We start from the raw sequence: 10,429 nt of genomic DNA on the forward strand, positions 1-10,429 counted from the left end.
TACATACTGCCAAAATAGTTACACAATAACATCAACTATAATTTGGCTACTTAATTGAAGCTCTCTATTGCCTAAGAAATGTATCTCATAGCACCTTCCTTACCCCACACATACACACTAATTGCTGAAAGAAGCCTACTAACCTGGAAACATCTAACACTGTCAGTTTAATGGACAGATTCTTGTTGTCATCACCCTATCAGTAACACCTCATAAAGACACATACTTCATTTCCAGCACCTCCTATACTAGCAAGGGACCTACATGTCAGGCACTTCATACATTTTATACCAAGAGAAACTCCACTAGGGAGGGACTATCCTCAGTTTATACGAAAAGAAGCTGAGGCTTGGAAAGGTGAGGTGCCAAATTGAAAGTCACACGGCTAGTAAAACATGCATTTGTGTTTCAAATCTGACTCCTTCTAACCTTTCCCTAGTACCAACACCACTTCACTTCTGGCTGTTGCTACTTGCTCATTAAAGATTCTGTTGCTGCTAGGCTGGGCCTGGGGGCTCACACCTGTAATCCCAGCACTTTGGGAGGCCAAGGCGGGCAGATCACGACGTGAGGAGTTCAAGACCAGTCTGGCCAACATGGTAAAACCCCGTCTCTACTAAAAATACAAAAATTAGCTGGGCATGGTGGCACTCGCCTGTAATCCCAGCAACTGGGAGGCTGAAGCAGGAGAACTGTTTGAACCCAGGAGGCGGAGTGTGCAGTGAGCAAAGACTGCACCACTGCACTCCAGCCTAGGCAACACAGCAAGACTCCGTCTCAAAAAAAAAAAAACAAAAAACCTGTTGCTGCTATTGGAACAAGTGACAAGCAACAGCTTAGTCAGGGTTGAAATCCTACTGTTCAGCAGCATCTCCAAGAAATCCATTTTGTCTACAAATGGAGTGCGACAATACTCCCTTTTGATGCTGTTCACTATGCAGCCCCAGAGCCCATAACAGTTCCTGGCATAATAAATATCTGTTGAAAGCATAAACCACCTGTGTTAGGACATGAGCCAAAGAGGTTCACCTTCCCATGGAATGGTACCTGTTCCAACTTAACAGAGTCCATTGATAAAATGATTCACTCAATTTTCATTTAAGTGAAGGCTGTGCTTTTTTAAAGAGACACACAGTCTCACTCTGTTACCCAGGCTAGAGTGCAGTGGCAGGATCATAGCTCACTGCAGTCTCAAACTCCTAGCCTCAAGTGATCCTCCCACCTTAGCCTCTCAAAGTGCTGGGATTATAGGACAGAGGCACCATGCCCAGCCCGGCATGTGCTGTTTAATACAATTTTTGTTAACAAGATGACAAGGCAGTTAAGTTAAACCCAACACGGTATTCTGGAAAAAAAAAAAAAAAAGTGCTAAATCAAGGATAGAAAAAAAATAATGAATTTACACAATAAAAAAGAAAATAATTTGACTAAAGAACCAACCAACCCAGAACTCAATGCCTAGAACAAGATAGACACACACTGAACAGCCCGGTTTCAAATCCTACCCCTATCAGAGATCACCTGAAGCTCAGAGTTTCAGACCAGCCTGGGCAACATGGGGAAACCTCGTCTCTACAAAAACAACAAAAAAAACAAAATTAGCCAGGCATGGTGGTGTGAACCTGTAGTCCCAATTCAGGAGGCTGAGGCAAGAGAATCGCTTGAGCACAGGAGGCAGAGGTTGCAGTAAGCTGAAATAACACCACTGCACTCCCGCCTGGGAGACAGAGTGAGACTGTCTCAAAACAAAAAACAAACAAAAAAAAATGAGGTTGGACACAGTGGTTGATGCCTCTGGTCCCAGCTACTTGAGTGGCTGAGACAGAAGCAACACTCGAGCCCAGGAGTTGGAGGCCTGGCGGCTGCAGTGAGCTATGACTGTGCCACTGAACTCCAGCCTGGACAACAGAGCAAGTACCCTGTCTCAAAAAAAAAAAAAGGCAACAAACCCTACAATGGCTGGCTATGCTCACCACCACGACCACAGCAGCAACCCAAACCCAGCCCTAGTCAGTGAAGATTTAAAAACCCTTTAACAGAGGCCAGGTGTGGTGGCTCCCACCTGTAATCCCAGTACTTTGGGAGGCCGAGGCGAGCGGATCATCTGAGGTCAGTAGTTCGAGACCAGCCTGACCAACACGGAGAAACCCGTCTCTACTAAGAATACAAAATTAGCCGGGCATGGTGGCGCATGCCTGTAATCTCAGCTACTCAGGAGGCTGAGGCAGGAGAATCTCTTGAACCCAGGAGGCAGAAGTTGCAGTGAGCCGAGATCTCGCCATTGCACTCCAGCCTGGGCAACAAGAGAGAAACTCTGTCTCAAAAAACAAACAAACAAAAAACTAACAAACACACTTCAATGGTCCCCCGTCACCTTCTGCAGAATACACATTCCTACCAATTCAGGCCCTGTCTACTTCCCCATACTCATTCCCACTCATGCTCTTCTGCATAACCTTCCTCTGGACCTCAGTTTCATCATCCACAAACTAGAAGACAGTGGCTACCTGAGAAACTGTTAATGGAGACAAATTTCCTAGTACATAACAGCAGGCCAGGTCTCTTTTCACTTTTGTAACTGCCATGCATATAGACTACATCTATTCCTTGATATGATACCAACAAATCAAGTTACTTTAAACACTGCACCCTTTATACAGGTTGAGTATCTCTTATCTGAAATGCTTGGGACCAGAAGTGTTTCAGATTTTAGAATATTTGTATAAACATGATCAGGTATCTTGGGGATGGGACCCAAATCTAAACATGAAATTCATTCATGTTTCCCACACATCTTATACACATAGACTGAAGGTAATTTTATGCAATATTTTAAATAATTTTGTGCATGAAACAAAGTTTTAACTGTGATCCATCACGTGAAGTCAGGTGTGAAATTTTCCACTTGTAACATTAATGTCAACACTAACAGAGTTTCAGAATTTGGAGCATTTGGATTTTTGATTTTGGGATCAGGAATGCTCAACCTGAATAAGGAAAGACAATGTAGAGAGGTGGTATTATAAACAAGCTAGAGTTCAGTCAAGTTTCAGCACCACAAATTATTTTTGTTTATCAATCCCTATCACCCTTAAAACAGAAAGTTATAAGGAACTATCAAATATACAGGTTTGAGGAAAATAAATATCTGTTTGTTTTAAATGTTATGTTCAGTTTAATACTAGTCTTATAAAACCACAGCCCGAAGACTCATCCAGAAGGTTCTCTCACTTTTAAAAGGCAATCAAGGGATCTATACAACCTGGTGACTATAGTTAACAACAACATATCACATAATTGAAAAATTGCTGAGAGTAGATGTTAAGTGTTCTTGTCAGAATCAGTATACCACCTAATGTGAATTAACTTGACTTAGCCATTCCACAATGTATAGTACTTCAAAACATCGTATTATACATCATAAATATAATTTTGTGTTAATAAATAATAACTAAAAATAAATAAAAGACAATCAAGTTAAATTATGAAAAGGATACCAGGCAAAACAATGTTCTAAATTTTCTAAAGTTCAGGTTCCCTCCCAAGGTCAAAAACTTTAACTGTGTCTACAATTCTAAATCTGAACTGGCAAGCAAATTTTCACCCAGTTAATTGGGTCGAGGAAAAATAAAATAAAATAATTCCCATGATTACACAAATGTTCTTTTATTTATATTAGTCACTGTAACAATCCTATTTATGGATTAACTTCTTTGTACCCCAAACAACTGTTTTCATATGAAATTTTTAAAGATTTTTGTAACAAAATATAACCTTAAATTCCTAATTTTGAACTGAAAACATCTACTCTATAGCTAGAGTAACTATAAAATTGGGCCATGGCCAGGCACGGTGGCTCACGCCTGTAATCCCAGGACTTTGGGAGACCAAGGCGGGCGGATCACATGAGGTCGGGAGTTCGAGGTCAGCCTGGCCAACGTGGTGAAACTCCATCTCCATTAAAAATACAAAAATCAGCTGGGCATGGTGGCACACGCCTGGGGTCCCAGCTACTCAGGAGGCTGAGGCAGGAGAATTGCTTGAACCTGGGGGGCGGAGGTTGTAGTGAGCCAAGATTGTCCCACTAGATTCCAGTCTGGGCGACAGAGCCAGACCCTGTCTCAAAAAAAAAAAAAAAGAAAAAGAAAGGAAAAAAAAAATTGGGCCATGTTTGAGAGACAAAGCTAGAGAGTGTAGTCGTACTCCCCAAAACTTTTATATATTTACTCTGTCTTAATAAACTCAAAGGTCCTCAATGTCTTTATGGGAGATAACTGAAGGATTAAAATTAATTCAAATGTAATTAATGTTTTCACAAGACTCCTTATAATTTCCTTACAAATCCTATAAATCCTACAAAATTAGGGATGGTAGTAATTTTTTTTTTTTTTTTTTTTTGAGATAGAGTTTCGCACTTGTTGCCCAGGCTGGCGTGCAGTGGCGCGATCTCGGCTCACTGCAACCTCCACCTCCCAGTTTCTCCTGCCTCAGCCTCCCAAGTAGCTGGAGTTACAGGTGCCCACCACCATGCCCAGCTAATTTTTTTTTTTTTTTTGTATTTTTAGTAGAGACAGGGTTTCACCATGTTGGCCAGGCTTGGTCTCGAACTCCCGACCTCAGGTGATCCACCTGCCTCAACCTCCCAAAGTGCTGGGATTACAGGTATGAGCCACCGCACTCAGCCTCTTAGATAAATTTCTAAAGCACAATTGCTTGGCCCACATTCAGTCTGAGGAATGGCAATCCAACATTCTCAATCCAAGAGAGTCTGACCAGCCATTGGGCACAAGTTCAAATCCTCCAGGAGTACTGGATGTTTTAGATTAGGACATCAGAAAGGACAAAGAAATGATCTGTTCTCAGAAGGAATCAAGATACCCCTGTAGGACACCCCAACATCCCCACCCACAAAAGCTGGTGATTATACGAAGCCCTGAGACAGTCCAGATTTCATTTCTATTGCCCAGGCCAGTAGACTCCTGATCCAGTCTATCATTACCACTCTCCAGGATCAGAAGTTAATCATGTTGTTAAACTTTCCATGATAATGTTCTGGGTTTTTTGTTGTTGTTGTTGTTGTTTGAGGTGGAGTCTCGCTCTGTCACCCAGGCGGGAGAGGGTCTCAAACTCCTGACCCTCAGGTGATCTGCCCACCTCAGCTTCCCAAAGTGCTGTGATTACAGGCGTGAGCCACCATGCCAGGCCCATGATAATGTTTAAAAGCAATGAATAGGCTGGGCACGGTGGCTCACGCCTGTAATCCCAGCACTTTGAGAGGCCCAGGTGGGCAGACCACCTGAGGTCAGGAGTTCGAGACCAGCCTGACCAATATGGTGAAACCCGTCTCTACTAAAAAGATACAAAAATTACCCATGCGTGGTGGTGAGCACCTGTAATCCCAGCTACTCGGGAGGCTGAGACAGGAGAATTGCTTGAACCTGGGAGGCAGAGGCTGCAGTGAGCCGAGATCGCGCCACTGCACTCCAGCCTGGGCATCAGAGCGAGACTCCATCTCAAAAAAAAAAAAAAAGCAATGAATAATACATGTTTGCCCACTAAAGAACAAGTTCCACGAGGGCAGGGACCCTGTCTACTTGCTCAATACAGAAGTCCCAAGGCCCAGCAATAGACTCGGGATGAGACTGGTTGCCAAGAAATCTTTGCTTAACTCACTGCTACCAAATGACAACTTGTCTCTGTGGTACCAGTACACAGCACGCATGGTGCCCGGGACGGCATGCACACATCTCAAGCAGTTTCTGAAGACACAGAGGAGAAACACTGCCTTAGTCATTCATGTTTGCTTACAAGATCTACTGAAATACCTGCCTCCGAACAGCAGCAGACTGTCTCTTCAGAGACTTGTGGGGTGCCAAGCCCTGGGGTTTCAAGAAGAAAGCAAAAAATGATTTCCTTTCCTTAACCAAAACACTACATTTTACTTGGGGCGCAGCAGTCTTCACTGCTGCACTCCCATCTCCTCCACCCTTCTTTTCTGGGCAGTTCATTAGCATACGACTCAATGAGGCTAACTTCTTAATCCAGTACATATTAAAAGATCTTGTCATCTTGTCGGTAAGGCACTTCCCTCTCTACCTATTTCAAATTGCAACCACCAAAGTCCCTACTCCTCTGCACTGTTTTTCAAAAGCACCTGCCACCATTTAACTTGTTCGTCTGTCTCCCATAGCAGAAACAAGGACAAAGACTTCTGTTTTATTCTGCGGGAGGCCCCAGTACCTAGAACTGTGCCCAGTACATAGAAGATGCTCATGAATAAGTAAACAGATGCAAATCACTGAAAGCTACTTTTCGGTAACTGAGTAAACAAGTACTATTTTAATTATTATACTTAAAACCTTTGCACATAAAAGTGTACAGTCATTCTTTCTACCACAAATTAAACAGAAATTATCTCATCTTGTTTTTGAACAGGCTTTTCCGGATAATGCACAGTGCATTTTTAAAAGACCCAAGGACATGAAATGAACATACATTTCGTTTTTAACAGTTAACAGGGGATACTTGTAAGAAACTTAAGGTTACACAGGAAGTGGTCAAAATCAAAAAGTAAAGTTCACAAAGTGATCTTTCGTTGTTTTCATACTATAAAAACACAATGCCTCTGTTACTAAATGCAAAATGTAAAGCTCTGGCAAACAAAGTAAAGCAACCCTGTTCTCTCTCAAGAGGGCAGGGTGGAAAACCAATGACTGCCAGATGAAAACTAATTTATATCACCACAAACTATTTCTTAAAAATTTCATTAGCAGCCAAATACAAAATTATTTACTATCTACCTATTGATAAGGGTTTTCCATTACTATATGCTCAAAGACAAACCTTACAACTATAGTTTCGGGAGGCATAAATTTGCTTACCTCAAGAGGTCCCACAAAAATTCAGCTGAGGCCAGGTAACAGCAGTTTCCTGCAGAGATCAGCTACTTCCTATCACCATAGTGGTCGAAGAATCAAAGTAAGTAATATCAGATTTCTACTCTGGAAGCCTAAAACACATTTCCCTTTAAGCAAAAAAGCAAGCATTCCTTAGCTAGCAATCTCAGGCCAAACTCCCAACAAGCTCATCTCTGCTGTCTTATTCAAATATAAACCATCATGGTTTCAAGCAGTAACAGCACTCGCCTATTTCACACAGCTGACGCCTCTTAGGCCGTCAGGAATTTAAATCACCTTCTTGCCCACAAAGTATTTTTCTTCCAAAACAAACTGAAAAATATAGGCTCTTTGGCAACATTTTTGGAAGTACAACATACACTTATCACAATAATTTTTAAACTGCAGACAACTAAAGGGAAGGAAGAAAAGCACTACTATATATACATATATATTTGAGGTCACCTCCTCCTGATGCTAGAGACTATCAACTGCTCAAAAGAAGGAAAACAAAATGAAGATTTCAGTCCCCACACTTAGCTGCGAATAGCTAACAAAGGGAATTAACATGCGGTCAATAACAAGAGGCTACTAAAAACTGACAGGTTAGGAAAAGTTTTCACTTCAGTTTCAAATTCAAATTCATACTGTAAAGTGGTGATGAACACATCCCATCCGCAGGTACTTAACCTCCATACAAATAAGAACTACCTCTCATATGGGCAAAAAGATCAAAATTCTACAGAAGAATCTGATGGCTAAATGGCTAATTTGCAAAACACAATGCCCTGTACATTTTGAGGACATCCTAAAACATGTGTAAACTTCTCAGAATTCAGTTTACCAAAGTTATCAAACTTAAAAATGATTAAAATTTATTTGCTACTGCAAAGAATTCAACCAATTTCTCCAATGACTACTCCATATTCATTTTGAAAAACAGTACCGGATTTAAAGCTTACACAACAAAATTCACAAAAGTGTTAAGATACTATGACATATAGGCACAAATAACTGCAGACATTCTGAAGCTAACACTGCTCAACCAGGAAAAAAAAAAAAAGACTGCAATTGGATATGTAATAACAGCTATTTAAGACGGCAGTAACGTGTTAAAATGGTTCATAAAAATCACATCATAAGGCCCTGAAATTCTAGTAAAAATATCTCTAAGTAAACTTGTGAACTACTACTAAATAACTAATTTTCTCTCTCTCTGTAGTCACTCATTTTATCTTTGGATTACTTCCCCATTCTATCACCACGTTGCTTTCTCTGAACTTCATTTTACATTTGCATATTATTTATTCCATTAGCAATTGCTCATCCCAGTCTGAATCTCAAAATTCTACTATAGGAGGCATTTGGCATTCTGTGGAATAAGAGAATTTTGAGATGGAAATGATCAACCAGCTCAAAACCTCGTAAGCTAGAGTTCAGTTACGCTTAGCACAATGATGAAAACAATTTCTCATTAAAACTTCTTTCATTCCCTCTACAGAAGCAGTAACACTGGGTACAGTTAAAACTGCCTGGGTCTTTAAGCTTTGTCACCTCGGACAAGTCATTATACCTAACCTCCCAGGGCCTCAGCTTCCAGAGTAGTTAAATGGAAAAACAATAGCATCTATCTCAGGTTATTAGATTATGAAATGAGTTAACACACGCAAACAGGCTGAAGGAGTCCCTGGTGCGCAGTGCAGGTATTAGTCATTTAGAGGTATAGTTACTATTACAGGAAGGCAGTAACTTAGAAAGACTTACCTTTAAAGTCCAACAACCTAATCTACATATTTGTATATTTTTAAGGTAAGAGAATTTTTAAAAGTCTATTTTCACCCCGTAAACCTAATGCAGGAGGATAAGGCACGGATTACTACAGGAAAAAGTAATGCAGACTGGGGGATGCGAACCAAAGCACAGACGAATGTGCCCCGACGATTCCTCCGAGAACATAATGAAATGGCGGACCTTCCTGCCAGAGGAGCGCACAGTCACCCAGGCAGGTGATGTGACACACACGTTAGGGTCTAAAGGTCCCAAGGCTGGAGTCCCCTTTACTGGACCCTAAACATGTCTGCCTCCTGCCCCGCAATCAGACTTAGAGAACTGTGGACGGTGGAAAGTTTTATCATGACCAGGCCATCCTTCGCTGGGGTGAACGGAAAGCATTCAGAAGGGGAAAATTGAAAAAAACAAAGACTCTGGTCAGGTCAAAAAATACAAATGTGACCTCTTCCACCATCTCTGAACTGAAAGAAAAGCATGGCACTTTCCCATCCATAACATGTACAATTTTTTTTTTGGAAATTTTGCTTTTCCCTTGTGAAAGACGGTTTTAAATAGTAAACAGACTTGCTGCCCACCTTGGCTGGGAAACCAAGTCCCGTGAGTAACTAGTCTAAGGCCACTCAGGCCAGTCCTCGGGGAGCGCACGCCGCCCAGCTCGCTCGCACCGCACAGCTCCCAACAGCTAAGAAGCAACGCCAAGGACTTTCTTCCCCGTCAGACATGCCCTCGGCCACACCAAACTGACATCAAAACCCCAGTTAGCCCAGCCTGACCCCACAGAGGCTCACGATGACAATCGCCCTGCGGAAAAACTCAAATTCCTAAACATCTAATAAAGAAGTCCTGGACGTCTCCACCTTAAAAACGGGAAGCCTGAACGCTCCGGCGCGCCCGGCCGTGTAACCGCCACAGCCCCCGCACGCGGGGCGGGCTGGGCTAGCGGGAGATTTGAGCGGCCGCCGCCTCTCGCCGTCTTCGCCTCCTCCGCGGGGCCGCCGCCCAGGAGGCCGCCCGCGGCGCAGAACAAAGCGCCTTGACCTTCAGTGAGGCGGGCAGCCGGGCGAGGCGCGCCGGGAGTTGGGAGGGGCCTCCCGCCAGCGCCCCAGGCCCGGGCTCCAGGCCCCAAGCCCCAGGCCCCGCCGCGGCCGCCGCTGCCTGCCCCGAACGGAACGCGGCCCCGCCCCTGCCCCACCGCCCCGAGGCTTCCAGAGATGGCCGCCGCCGCGCCCGCGCCGGACCCGCGGCCCCACCCGCCCGTCCGGGCCCGGCCGCCCTCCCCAGCGCGCCGTTACCGGCCCAGCACCCGTGTCTCCGCACCTCACGCCTCCTGCGGCAGTGGCGGCGACCCTAGCTTCGCTCGCTTTGGGGCTGCGCCGCCGTGGCCTCCAACAACGCCGGCTCCCATTGGCCGAGGCTCCTAGCTCCTCTCTCCTCGAGCAAGACAGGCTGCGATTCGCCGAGCGCGGCGCAAGTCAACTGCGCTTCGCGCCGCAGTCAGCAACCAATCACAAGCCTCCGAAGAAACGCCGCGCCATATGCAAATATTCCTCCGCGCGGCGCGCGTCCTGCGTTCCTCCGCCTCTTTAAATGGGGCGGGGCAAGGTGGAGACCGCGTGTGTGGTTCCGGGGGGTCCCGGGTCCCCGCTCCCGGGACCTTCTCCGGGTGGCACCACATCCTCGCGGGACACTGGGCACCACCTCTCTCCGTGGGCCCCGGCCGTCTTTATCTCCTGCGCCCTCCC

The 10,429-nt window shown here is 44.5% G+C and overlaps 1 protein-coding gene across 33 annotated transcripts in view; it reads right to left on the reverse strand.

Annotated features, from left to right (window-relative positions):
* NAP1L4 (nucleosome assembly protein 1 like 4) overlaps positions 1 to 10,167 on the reverse strand; it is a 48,005-nt gene extending 37,838 nt beyond the window's left edge. For 6 of the 33 annotated variants that reach the window (XR_010147447.1, XR_010147448.1, XR_010147449.1 and 3 more), the window contains exon 1: positions 10,005 to 10,133. The gene's annotated coding sequence lies outside the window, so the exon portion shown is untranslated. Of the gene's footprint in view, positions 1 to 5,825; positions 5,880 to 6,881; positions 7,025 to 9,262; positions 9,867 to 9,979 lie in introns of those variants that run through there. The other 27 variants (XR_010147451.1, XM_009459716.5, XM_063783739.1 and 24 more) reach the window with 20 other exon arrangements.
* Positions 10,168 to 10,429: the final 262 nt, after the last annotated feature.

The sequence above is a fragment of the Pan troglodytes genome, chromosome 9 (assembly GCF_028858775.2).
Source record: "Pan troglodytes isolate AG18354 chromosome 9, NHGRI_mPanTro3-v2.0_pri, whole genome shotgun sequence".
Lineage (NCBI taxonomy): Eukaryota > Metazoa > Chordata > Mammalia > Primates > Hominidae > Pan > Pan troglodytes.